This window comes from Euleptes europaea, chromosome 17, assembly GCF_029931775.1.
Source record: "Euleptes europaea isolate rEulEur1 chromosome 17, rEulEur1.hap1, whole genome shotgun sequence".
In the NCBI taxonomy this organism is placed as follows: Eukaryota; Metazoa; Chordata; class Lepidosauria; order Squamata; family Sphaerodactylidae; genus Euleptes; species Euleptes europaea.
In genome coordinates, this window is record NC_079328.1 from 48,434,549 (window position 1) to 48,447,819 (window position 13,271).

At 53.8% G+C, this 13,271-nt stretch overlaps 1 protein-coding gene across 2 annotated transcripts in view; it reads right to left on the minus strand.

The window, feature by feature from the left end:
- GSE1 (Gse1 coiled-coil protein) overlaps nucleotides 1-8,950 on the minus strand; it is a 252,033-nt gene extending 243,083 nt beyond the window's left edge. The window contains exon 1 of one of the 2 annotated variants that reach the window (XM_056862203.1): nucleotides 8,847-8,950. The gene's annotated coding sequence lies outside the window, so the exon portion shown is untranslated. The remainder of the gene's footprint in view (nucleotides 1-8,846) is intronic. The other variant, XM_056862202.1, reaches the window with a different exon arrangement.
- Between the last annotated feature and the right edge of the window lie 4,321 nt (nucleotides 8,951-13,271).

Sequence of the window (13,271 nt, forward strand, 5' to 3'; positions counted from 1 at the left end):
AAGGGAGGCTTGGCTAAGAGTGAATGGCCCAAGGTCACCCAATAAGCTTCCACGGCAGAGTAAGAGAGCTGGATTCAAGTCCTTCAGCACCTTAGAGACCAATAAGATTTTCGGGGTATAAGTTTTCAAGAGTCAAAGGGAGCCTTGACTCTGAAAAGCTGATATCTCGAAAAATCTGCCAGGCCTCTAAGGTGCTAAGGGACTCCAAACTAGCTTTTTGTCGGCTGACCAACACAGCTACTTTCCTGAGACAATCTTCATGGCAGAGTAAGGATTCAATCCTGGGATCTCTCCAATCCTACTCCCACACTTCAACCACTACATTGCACGATCTCTGTGCATCCATCAGCTCTTTGCTGTGGGGTTCCAGAGACAGGCAACACTTTTCCCTTCCTACAGTCCCAAGAGAATCACCCTCCCTAGAGGCCCTAACCAAGCTGGGGCTAATGCAGAACACTTGGCATACAGGAGAACATGTACGCATGCTACTAAGAACCACTGTGCATAACTTTGCAAATGTACGCCTAAACATTTAAAATGCAACTGTGATGTTCCTGTGTTGGTAAACACGTGGTTCATACTGGTACTCTCAGGCTTACCCACTGTGCCCTGCTGAGTGTGGCAAAAGCCAGAGTGGTCATGTGCATAACCGCACTGCACATTCTTTGGAGCGCTCAAGTGAGCCATTCAAGCACAATATTGAGTGAGCAAGAAAAAGGCCCAGAACAGACATGCAGATCCAGCCTCTTGCTTGATGCCATGGCCAGAAGAGAGGGGCCGGTTGTTCTCCACCCCTGGGCCCCCAATAACCTTCTTCCGATCCCCTTCACAACATACACACACACATTCTGAAGATGCCTGCCACAGCTGCTGGCGAAACGTCAGGAAAGAAAATTCCAAGACCACGGTTACACGGCCCGGATAACCTACAAGAACCAATGAACTCTGACCGTGAAAGCCTTCGACAATATTTTTACACACACACATTGTTCCCATACCGATTTGCGCCCTGTCTGGTTCTCCCTCTGCTGCTGACAACCACCCCTGCCAAGGTGCCCAAAGCATCTCAAGACATGAGCAAACCGAGCCAGCAGCCAGACACTAAACTGCCCCAGAGGATGACACAGCTCAGCATCTTCCTGATTAGTCACAGAAGGCCCTCTTTAATTTGAATCCAAGACAAGAGAGAAAGGAGCTGCCGCTGGAGGCTCTAACAGTGCTTTTAAAGAAAAACCCCAAAGGCAAGCACACAATGGGCCTCTGTAGCCCTGCCGGTGATACACAGGGGCCAGACAAGCCAGGTAAAAAAGGGCCAACTCCGGTTGGTAACAAAGCAAGCAGGCTTCGGTGTTTCACAGGATGTCTGACAGAATGGGATCAGACTAGGTCAGAAGTGACTGCAAAGATGGGTATTACTGGCAACCGACCGCTTGTAAAGCCAGTCCCCTCCCTGTCTTTACTAAGGCTGGTGTCGCTTGCATTTACTCAATCCTAAAGTACCTTCTTTTCTATTTACCATAATCAACCACGCAGCAGGGGGCGGGGAACGCAGACAGGCCTCAAAGGGAGCCCTTCGATGGCTGGGACTTCTGTCCCAACAAAGGAAGTGATCCATTTTATAATGCGTCTTGTGTCACCTCAAAAGGCTCCGGGATCAAGGAAGGCGCCGCCACGTTGCACCAGGAAGGAGGGGCTGAATGGAGTTTACTTGGTCCTCCAACGTGAGCCTCAGCACCCAGAAGACATAACTGGAAGTTTCTTCAGTTTGGGGAGGGGCTGTGGCTCAGTGGTCGAGCCTCTGCTTGGCATGCAGAAGGTCCCAGGTTCAATCCCCGGCATCTCCAGTTAAAGGGACTAGGCAAGTAGGTGATGTGAAAGACCCCTGCCTGAGACCCTGGAGAGCCGCTGTTGGTCTGAGTAGGCAATACTGACTTTGATGGACCAAAGGTCTGATTCAGTATAAGGCAGCTTCATGTGTTCAGGGCAACGTTGGAGAACTGCAGGCCTCACTCAGACCTGGGGCACCTGAGAGGTACATTACAGCAAGAAATTCAATACCCCCACCCAGGTACAAAGAGAAGGGACAGGCCAGATACCCAGTCCAGGGCAAGTCCATCCCTCAAGAGCATGAGGCAGGGTTCCCACACCACTTCTAGCCCTGAAGAGATGTCCTGCCACTGTTGCGCCTAGTCCCACATTTCCAGCACCAAGTAAGGCAAAACGGCTCAAATATCTGCCGTGGAAAAGTCACATCCTTCTCCGCTGCACCCTGCATCGCCTCCCGAATTAGCCAGCCCCCAGCTCAAAGCTGCAGTCCTGAATCCGCATCCCCAGTTCCACCCCACCGGATTAGGGTCCCATCTTAGAAGTCATGGGCCCAGCACTAACCACCAGGCAGAGCTCCATATCTGACTTACGAGGGTAATAAAATGGGAGCACACGCCCAAGAGGAGCAAATAATTAAATCCCGGCCCTTCTAATTACCTGGCGGGCAAGCCAGTGAAAACAGAGACAGCCCGCGCTTCAAAGCCAGAGCCAGCCATCTGAAGCCAGAGGACGTAATAGCCCCAGCGACGTTTCCAAACAAGCTCGGAGACTCGGCCTTCCACTTTCGGCCTCATCCTCAGATTGCAGGCCTCTGGGGCAGAGACCATTTCACACTGCAGTCCCCGGTATCGCTCAGGAGTAAGTTCCATTATGCTCCACGGGGCGCCCTCTCTGGAAAGCGTGCACACAGTCAGAGGCCCACTTCTACTTGCTGCGCACGTGAACGCCTGCCTTCCCATGTTACTTCTCACCAAGGGTGTAGAAAATGCAAAGGGCGACACATCCCAAGAACTAGCGCGGACTCTTTCAACCACACTGATGGGAACCAAGACATGCTATAAGTTCCCCTCTGGCTGCTCCTTATGGGACGGCCAAATGCGAGCTTGCTTCCACATTCAGCTAGAAGTGTTTCTCCAAATTAATGCTTGTCCCTCTGCAGCCATTGGCACAAGACAGCTTTTCCCCTTTCTGAACGCCTGAAGCTGTTCTCAGTCGCTCAGCCCTGCAATCGTAAGGATCACCTGTTCTGTTTACAGCAGGCCAGAGTGATGGGGGGGGCATCAAGCAGAACAATGGTCCATCAAGGCCCCAATAAATCTTAAGTCTTCCTTAGTCACAAGTACCCTTCACCCGTTTACAAATGCAGGGCCATGAACACTCTTTGGACCAGCCAAACATTACCTTGCGTAGGCTCCATATCCAACTAGGAACTACCTGTGAATTGATAAATATCGGCACCTACCAATAGGAAAGTCACAAGAGAGACAACAGCTCCTGATTTCAGTCCAGCGGCATCCTGGAGACCAGCAAGATTTTCAGGGCATAAGCAGTAGAGAATCACAGCTCTCTTCGTCAGACAGCAAAGAGAGAGCTTTGACTCCCAAAAGCTCATACCCCAAAAAGCTTGTTGGTTCTCTAAGGCACTACTGAACTCAAATCTGGCTGTTCTGCGGCAGACCTAGAGGGTATCTGTGTCACTTTTCCAAATGTGTGAACTCAAGAGAGATTTCAAAAACCATTGCACGCAAAGCATGGTCATCTGATATGGGTGGGAGGGCTTGGAATTTTGACCACCACGAAGCCCTCCCACCCACCCACCCACCCTTTTGATTTTTTCCTCCAACACCATAATATAGAAGGGAGTACCCCAGGCAAACAAATGTACTGAACTCTGCTGGGGGCTCAAGAAACTAAGCTTCAGGCACAGGGAACAGGCAGGGACGGGTGGTCTCGGGGTACCCTGAGACACCCCCTCTCACAACTCCCCAAGTGCATGGCACTGTTTCGTGCGCCCAGCCTTCATGTGGCCGGCCAGCCCCCCACAAAAAAAAACACCAAAGAAAACATCCGGAGCTTTCTCTAATCTCCAGAACCACACAACCGACCGTGGCCCCCTGAATCCGAGCCAGGCGAACCCCTTCCCCTCTCCAACTTGTTTGAACGCCCCCAAATACTGCAAAGATGCGGAAGAAGGGGGCGTTTCTGAACATGTACAGAGTGCTTTTGCCTTGCCAACCAGTGCTTTGGATACGGACTAAAAGCGGGGCGGGGGCTTCCAGCCAGACTCCCCACCTCTCTGACCCTTCGCCCCAGAAGCTCTCTCTCTCTCTCCCCGAAATCCCCGACGAAACCCCCCGGAACCCGAGCCAGGCGAACGCCTTCCCCTCTCCGACCTGTCTGAACGCCCCCGAGGACCGCGAAGCGATCCGGAAGAGGCGAGCGCCCATTGGGCACGTGCAGAGCGCGTTTGCCTTGCCCGCTAGCCCCGTCCCCCCAGGGCTTGGGGGGCGGGCTCCGGGCGGGGCGGGGGCTTCCGAACAGACCCCCGCCTCTTGGGCGCTTCGCCCCAGGAGCGCGCTCTCCCCCCCCCCCGAAAAAAGAATCCCCGACGGCTGGCGCGAGCGAGCCCCTCCGGCCAGCGCCGACGGCAGAGCCCCGGGAGGGGAGCCCCGGGAGGGGAGCCCCGGGAGGGGAGCCCCGGGAGGGGGGCCCCTTCGCCGTCCGCCCAGCCCACCCCGGTCCAGCCCAGCCCAGCCCAGCCCAGCCCGGCGCGCTGCGCTGCGCTGCGCTGCTACTCACCGGCGCCGGGGCGGGCGGCCCAGCGCGCGCTCCTCTCCTCCATGGCGCGGCCGGCTGCCTGCAAACTTGGCCCAACTTTGCGCGCGGCCGGGCGGCGAGGAGGAGCCCCGCGGCCTCGCCACTTCCTGCTGCTGCAGCTGCTGCAGCTGCTGCAGCGGCTCTGCCCCCGCCCAGTCCGCCCAGTCCGCCCAGCCCAGCCCAGCCGGGGCTGCTCCTCTCCCCGCCGCCGCCGTCGGGTGACTCACCGCCGGCTCCAAGCGGGCCGCGGCGCTCCGAGCGCTCCAGCGGCGCTCCCCTCCGGCCCGGCCGGGCGCGCACCCGCCGCGACCCCCGCCGAGGAGGGGCTGGGCGCCGCCGGAGCCGGACCCGGTCCCGCCTGCTGGGGGCCCCAGAGGACTGCTCCAGAGGGCGGGATGCGCTCCGCACATGCACGGGGGGGCCCGTTTCGACTCGACGCTTCGCCCCAGCAGCTATCCCCTCTGGAAAAAGGGGACCAGTGGGGAGATCCGGCCCTGGGGGTGCGCGCAAGCCCCTCCACGCCAGCTGCCACCTCTTTGGACCCCCTCCTCTCCGGACTGAAAGATGCAGCAGCTTCTGAACTGGACTCAGCTGTTTAGGTCTGGGGACACTTTCGTGCCGGGCTGCACAATGACAGGATTCGCACCTGGTGCCCGAGCTTTGAAAGGGCGAAGGCGGACCGCTGTTTGGAACAGCCAAATGACTCCTGAACGCTTCCCTGTTGCTTTGTAACTTGCCCTGAGCACCGTTTGGGTGACGGAGAAAGGTGAAGCGCCCGGTGGCGTCTGATTCCAGGGCCCCAGGAAACAGGGGAGGGTCTCTGTCCAGATTAAGGGGGGAGGGGTTGCTGGCAAGTCTCTCTGGGTGATTTCATCAGGGGGCTTGACTGGCCATCTCCTGGAGGGCAGGGGGAACGACAGCGCCTGGGACCGATTGGCTCCCGCCTGAAGCGTCCTGCACTGTGTCTTGCTATGTAAGGGACAAGACCCTCTGGTCCCCTCCATTGGCTGTATTTTAGGAACCAGCTGCTAAGGGAAGGCCTTAGGGGTGATCGACCAGATCCCAAAGGGAGCCAAAGAGCTGTATGGTTGGACACTTCACATGCTCCGGGATGAAGCCCCGGTTGGGAACTCGACATGCCGGCCTTCTAACTCAAGAAACAGGAAACAGACGTGACAACCGCAAGTTCCCAGGGCACATCAAAACCACCGTGGTTTCACAGGATGGGAGGGCTGTTTCAGCATCTCCAGGCGGGGGGGACGGACCACAATGCAGACAGCCGGTACCCCACCCCCATGGAAGTGGGAAGGGGCTGAGGGGTGATTCTGAGCAGGAAAAGGTCTCAAAGGGAAAAGGCAGCGCAGCCTTTTCCAACTGCAGTTTGCCGCAAGAGAGAAGGGAGATAACTGCAAATTCTGAACTGTGTGGACACAAGGAATTGGGAGATGTCTCTGTGTCTCTCTCTCACACACACACAAATACACACACATGTCTAGAACTCTGCCAGGACACTGACTATATTCTTGCCCAAGCTGGTTTCCCACATCACTGACAAGGACCACTGTGGGCTGAGCAGCCTGCAGTGTGGTTCCCTGCAGTGAGTCCAGGGGCATCTCAGGAAGACAGGCCTTTCTTTCGGGCATTCAATCAGGGCTACGGGAAACTGACCTCAGGATACGCCCACCAGTCTCCCGCTTCCCTCCTTCCCCTGCTAAAACCACACTACCACAAATCCCTCTTGCTCAGCTCTACTGACCCTCTCTACCTGTTGCTCCCTTTTCCTCAAAAAAATTGCAATTTTTGTTACAGAAAAGGAACAAACACCCTTTAAGGGCAATTCTCGTAAGGTATGAAGAAGCACTTTTCCCTTCCTCCCTAGGCTAATTTGCAGCCATGCAGCAAGCCAAAGTCTGTTTTTCCCCCCTTCCTTTTTCTAGTTTATGCTTTTTTGGCTTGGTCAGTCCCTTTTTCTTTGTGAACCGTACATTTTATACAGAATGTGCATTTCATGCAGTTCCTTATGCATGCTAGGCTAGGAGTGCCTAACACGCACACAGCGCAAGTCTTCAGTTACCCTCAAATAATGTTTAATTTTTGTTTATTCCGAAGAAAAATCTACACTGTCTTTCTTCTTCTAACAAGGGCCCAAATTTCCATTCCAAAATTTATACGTTCACATCTTTGCTGGGCAAAAACTCCCCCGTGACACTTGCGTTCTTCTGCGGGGGGGAGACAGAGGGGGGACATTACATGCCAGAATCAGCCCTAAATGGATGGAGGAAAAAGGGGGTGCTTGCAGGCCCCCTGAAGTACAGCCAGCCTCCCTCCGTAACCTTGGCTCACCCACACACAGCCAGCCAGGCTTTGGCGTCTCCTCCCTCCTTGACAGGCAGCCAAGTTCCAGCCCAGGAACACAAAGGCCCTGCCTCAAGAAGCCGGCGGATGAAATGCAGCAGGCATCTCTACCAAGCCATTACTCAGTGTCTCTCCCAAGCGAGTAGGGTAATTAGCACCGGCAGCTTCACATGGCCCCTTCCAGGCCAGGGTTCCTGCGCCCAGCTGCCTGGCAGCAAAAAGCTCACCCGTTGCCAAAGAGCCTCTCCAAGCCCTCGTTGTGGACCGGCACCACCGGGTGACACGAGAGCAAGTGCAGCGGGCTCTGCCAGCTATTTCGAGATGCCTCTGTGAGGGTGCTGGGCTTAGTGGTCCACTGGCCTGGAGGAGAATCACGTACCGCGCTCTGTCCATAAAAGGCAGCCTCAATGTGCCCCTGAGCCACGTGGAGGTGGGGAGAGAATACAACCCTTCAACCAAACAGAGTGGATGTTGAAGGGTTAACCCACCCCTTCTCTGCACTGTCCCAAGGCAAATTGCGTCCTTAAAGGAATCCTTTCGTTGAGAAGTGAAGGGGGGCCCTTTTCTTCACTAGGGAGATGGGTGCATCGGGGCCATCTCCCCTTGCTCTGGTTTCTCCCTCTGGTTCTGACTAGATGCAGATTCAGCTGATTTCTAGACACCTTTGCGGTGGACAGAGGCATTCTGGGATGAACAAGACATTCCTCTGACAAGAATAGGATAACATAGTGTCCTGGCAGAGTTCTAGGCATGCCCAACTAGGAATCGCAGCTTCCTTGCTCTTGGTTTTGCCAGTGGCATCCCTGTTGCCAAAACCCTATCGCTAGCTGCAGCTATGGGCTGCCCCCCATTGTCTCGGAAGGCCTCCCTCTCCCTTCCGCAAGCAGCCAAAGAGGAAAGCTCTCTTCTCTCGGATCTGGTTCCTCACCCCAAGCCCTGGAGGGCCTCTGGGAACAGGCCAGGCCCAGAAGGTGAGGTATGAGCAAGTGAGACACCTGCTCCAGGAATGCTGCAGCTCCTGACCGAGAGGATGCTGATCTCCCAGGAGGTGGCACCCAGCCAGGCCTCGTTTGCAGGGAACGGAAGTTCAGGCGTGTCCTACTTCGCTGACACTGAAGGCAATGAGAGAGGTCTTTGGTGGGAGCTGGAACATGGGTAGGGCTTCAGGTATATCAGTTCATCTGGGTGAGAGAAATCCCAGTGTAGGCCTAGGAGGCCGCTGTTCACATGGAGAAAGTCTGTGCCCTTCAGAACCACGGTGAAGGCCAGCTCAAATCAGGCAGCGGCCTCACTTCAGGGCATAACTGCGGTTGCAAAACAGCCACCTGAGCTAGATTCAAATCCCATAGTACCGTAGAGACCAACAAGATTTTCGAGGAACGGGCTTTCAAAAGACAAAGCTCCCTTTCTCAGACACCCTTGACTCTTGGACAGAGAGTTTTGATTCTCAAAACTCATACCCCGGCAATCTCGGTGGTCTCTAAGGAGCTACTGGACTTGAATCTGGCTCTTCTACTGCAGACCGACATGGCTGCCCTCTGGAAATAGATACCTGTGTTCTTAACTGTCTGTTTCGAAGAAGCCGGACATCTAGCCCCTCACCTGGTTCTCAAACAGGAGAACAGCCCACGTATTTCTCAAGCTCCGCCCAAGTTTGCATCACTTCCTATGGGCTGGAACCCACCCATTGGATTACTGCCGTTTGACTCAATTCTCTCCGCTTCCCACAACTTGCCATTGGCACCCACTGAGCGCATACCTAATATCAATGCTCCCTTGTCTACTGCCTCACCTGTGGGTGCAGGTGCGCGCATGCTCCGGACACAGACAACAAAAAGGACACTTACTTGTGGTTCCTTGGGCTGCAACCTCCGCATCCAAGCTGGCCCTGGGATCCGGGGCTGCTCCGTTCCCTGCAGTTGCGCTCTCCACGGTGCCCGGCGGGCGGGGGGCCGGCTCGGTGGCAGGCAGCTGGGCAGCGGGGGTCTCGAGAGAAAAGACTGAGGCCTGCAACAAAAAGCCAGAGAGGATGGCGGTGAGGGCTCTTCCTGGAAATGGGAGAGATCGTCTTCGCAACAAACACACCTGGGTCACTTATCCATGGGAGTTTTGCCTGAAGTTCGTTGCTGGCTGGATCCACACTTTCCTGCTGGGAATCTCTGCACCAGCAGTCTCCAAGCTCAAGTCCCACCCCTTTAAATGCTGCTTTGTAATTGGCTTACTTTGCAGTGCTTACTAAGAGAGAAGATTCCCCCCCCAAACCCCAACTGCCACATAAACATGCATTTTAAGAACAAAAACCAAAAACCAGAGCAATCTGAAAGGAAGTGTGGGGAGAGAAATCCAAGCCCTGGTTTTAAAAAGCCTTTCTTTTGCTCAGAAAGAGCCCCGAGGAAGCAGGAAGCATTTGAATCCCCGCCTCTACACGCTGCTTTGTGATTGGCTGTGAGAGAAAGCAAGCTTCTGTGTCCAGTGCTTTGCCTTCTGCATGGAGATTTCAGCCAGGCTGAGCTCATGGGAGAGGGAAGAGTCGGGTTAACAGAGGAATGGGAAGACCCGGACAATGCGAGGGTTGGCAGCGAGGTCATTTCTAATGGACGGAAAACTCATGCAGAACTCCAAGGAACAATAGAGTCAGACCGGGGGCGAACGTGAGTCCAAGTACCCATGCATAAATGACCACAGGCACCACACCAGACCAGCACCTGGGATGCTCCAGTGAGGTACTGAAAACGTCTACCAAAAGCATTTTTGTTTTGATGTATTGAAATCATTTCTATGCTGCCTTTCAACACAACTCAGGGTTCCCAAGGCAGTGAACAGCAAAACATGTTAAAAGTTAAAAAACCCGAAACATTTCAAATGTTAAAAACAAAGCTTATAACACAAATACATACATAACATTTTAAACAATTAAGATGCGTTAAACCGTGCTTAGAGTGTTTTTTGTTTGTTTGTTTTGCAGCAGGTGAAGCGATAGCAACCAGCTTTCCACAAAACATGTTTTCAACACAGCCTGGAAAGAGATGCGTCTCCGAGCAGACTTGGCCAGAGGACAAGAAGAAACTGACTTGGTCTACAGTGCAGGGTCGTCCTGCGCCATCCTGTTCCAGACTGACAATGCACAGCCTGTCCTAGGACCCTCCCTTCCCACGTCCAACAGTCCGAAGCCTACAGCGCACCGCCACCGTGGTTCACAACAAAGTAGCCGAGTCCCGCCCCGCAGGGCGTGCGGGATCAAAGGAAGTGTCTGTTGCAGCCAGAAGAACGGCAGGAATGGCAAACAGGTGCAGCGGGCCACACCCAGTCGTCATTTCACCTCTTCCCAAAGTCAACCCGGGCCCTATCTAGGTTGTCTCCTTTCACTCTTCCTGGCATGCGTGTGGCTGTGTGTATGTGGGCGTGTGCTGCGGTTCCACGCCAGCATGGAAAAACTGCAGACTCTGGTACTGGGCGCATAAAACAGCTTTCTGGTGAGCAGCTTTTTTATTTAAAAGCAAGTGGCAGGGTGTAAAGACAGGGCTTGAAAGTCTGTGGGTCCTGCCTGCTGAAATCTCAGAATCCATAACCTGGTGAGAAGGAGGAGAAGAAGAGTTGGTTTTTATATGCCGACTTTCTCTACCACTTAAGGAAGAATCAAACCGGCTTACAATCACCTTCCCTTCCCCTCCCCACAACAGACACCCTGTGAGGTGGGTGGGGCTGAGAGAGCTCTTAATAGAACCATAACTTGCTTAATAGGACCGTAATCTGGCTTCGTGTGGAGGAGTGGGGAAACAAATCTAGTTCTCCAGATTAGCCTCCGCTGCTCATGTGGAGAAGTGGAGAATCAAACCCGGTTCTCCAGATCAGACTCCACCGCTCCAAACCACCGCTCTTCACCACTACACCACACTGGCTCTCGAGGATGAGAAGAAGAAGAAGAGTTGGTTTTTTATTTGCCGACTTTCTCTACCACTTAAGGAAGAATCAAACCGGCTTACAATCACCTTCCCCTCCCCACAACAGACACCCTGTGAGGTAGGTGGGGCTGAGAGAATGTGACTAGCCCAAGGTCACCCAGCTGGCTTCGTGTGTAGGAGAGGGGAAACAAATCCAGTTCACCAGATTAGCATTCACCGCTCATGTGGAGGAGTAGGGAATCAAACCCGGTTCTCCAGATCAGAGTCCACTGCTCCAAATCACAGCTCTTAACCATGACACCACGCTGGCTCTCTAGGGATGGGATTGACCCATTGGACTGGGCTGCACACAGTATGCATCATTGTGCAATTTTTTACCAAGCATGCCCAGCGGCAGCTCCAGTTGAGCATTCCTCTCCTTCCAGCCAACAAATTACCACCAGGAAAGCCAGAGGGGGGAATGAGAGCAGCCAAACAACTATACATCACACCTGAAGTTCTGTGAATATCACTGGGAGCCGGTAAAAAAATACAATAAGCGAACAAACAAACAAGCATGCACAGGAAAGGTTGAAGGAGCTGGGTATGTTTAGCCTGAAGAAGAGACGACTGAGAGGGGATATGATAACCGTCTTCAAGTACTTGCAGGGCTGTCATAGAGAGGAGGGTGCCGAGTTGTTTTCTGTTGCCCCAGAAGGTCGGACCAGAACCAACGGGTTGAAATTAAATCAAAAGAGTTTCCGTCTAGACATCAGGAAGGACTTTCTAACAGTTAGAGCGGTTCCTCAGTGGAACAGGCTTCCTCGGGAGGTGGTGAGCTCTCCTTCCCTGGAGGTTTTTAAGCAGAGGCTAGATGGCCATCTGTCAGCAATGCTGATTCTATGACCTTAGGCAGATGTTGAGAGGGAGGTCATCTCAGCCATTTTCTGGGCATGGAATAGGGGTCACTGGGGGTGTGGGGGGAGGTATTTGTGAATTTCCTGCATTGTGCAGGGGGTTGGACTAGATGACCCTGGTGGTCCCTTCCAACTCTATGATTCCATGATTTACTTCATCAGCATATCTTATGCTGGTTGCAGAATGGACTTGGTGCAGAATTTTCAAGATGCTTTAGTTCACCACCGACAAGTCACAGCGGAGAGGCCATGCGAACACCTTCTCCAAAAGACTTAACACCTTTCCGTTTAGAAACCACACACTGTTCCAACCACAGCATGATTTTAGCAAGAACCCGCATGAGCTGAGGAAGCTGCCTTATACGGATCATCGGTCCAACCAGCTTGGCACCGTTTGCTCTTCCTGGCAGCAGCTCTCCAGGGCCCAAATCAGGGAAGTGTCTTTCCTAACACCTGTGATCGGAAATCCATTCACTTGAGATCCTAGGATTTGAACCAGGGCCATCTGCATGCCCAGCAGGTGCTCTTCCACCTTCCAGAGAAGGAACAGTTGAGCCTCGAGTTTCACAGAGGACCAGAAAACCAACACAACACCAGCGAACCCAGAGAGTAGAACTGTGCCATGGAAACCACACAGGTCAGTGGTAGGATCCCCCCTCCCTCCCCCCCCTCTTCACTCTGATTTATGAGCGGGCAAGCAAGGGTCACCTTATAGAAAGGAGTTTTATGATAATCCAATTTTTTTAAGGATTAATCCTCTAAAACGGGGGCAACTAAGTAAGATGAATGGCATGCAAACTCAGCCACAGAGCTCTTTGGTTCAGCGAGGGACACGTACAAGCAAAGAGCATAAATTCTCCATTCATTTCCTGGAACAGTTTTATTTATGGGATCCATACGATAATGACCTGCACAAACCGCCGGCGTTTGGCAAATGCCACCAGCCCTCTAGCGGCAGCGCTTCCTGACTCCCAACTGGCAACATTTTCCACCCAGCCGCCCGGGAGGCGCAAGGGACTCGGGACCCAGGGACCCTTGGCCGGAGCCGAGAGCCCCCAATGTACACAGGTGATCCTGCAGACTTCCTGAGGCTTGTTAAGGAAGATGTGGGCATAGCGCATCCCTTGCTAGTCTCTTGCACAACGATTAATGGAAAGTGACTCTTCCCACATAATGGGGCTGATTGCAGTCTGTCCTCAAGGAGGAGGGAAAAGCACACTTGGAAAGCAAGCGTCATGTGCGCAACCTGATGCGGGAAAGGCGTAAGGCCCAGCACTCGTTCGCTCACTTGCTAGTGCTGCACCACACATGCTTCGTGCTTCACACACTGCCTGGTGCCGCTGGGGAAAAGACTGCGGCCAGCTGTGAGCACAGGCAGCGGGAGTGCTTGTGAGCAGGCAAGGGGAGGACATGCACGCAGGTGGGATGCAGGTAGGTGGGTGGGAAGGAAGAAGAGCAAAAAGTGGCTGGTTGT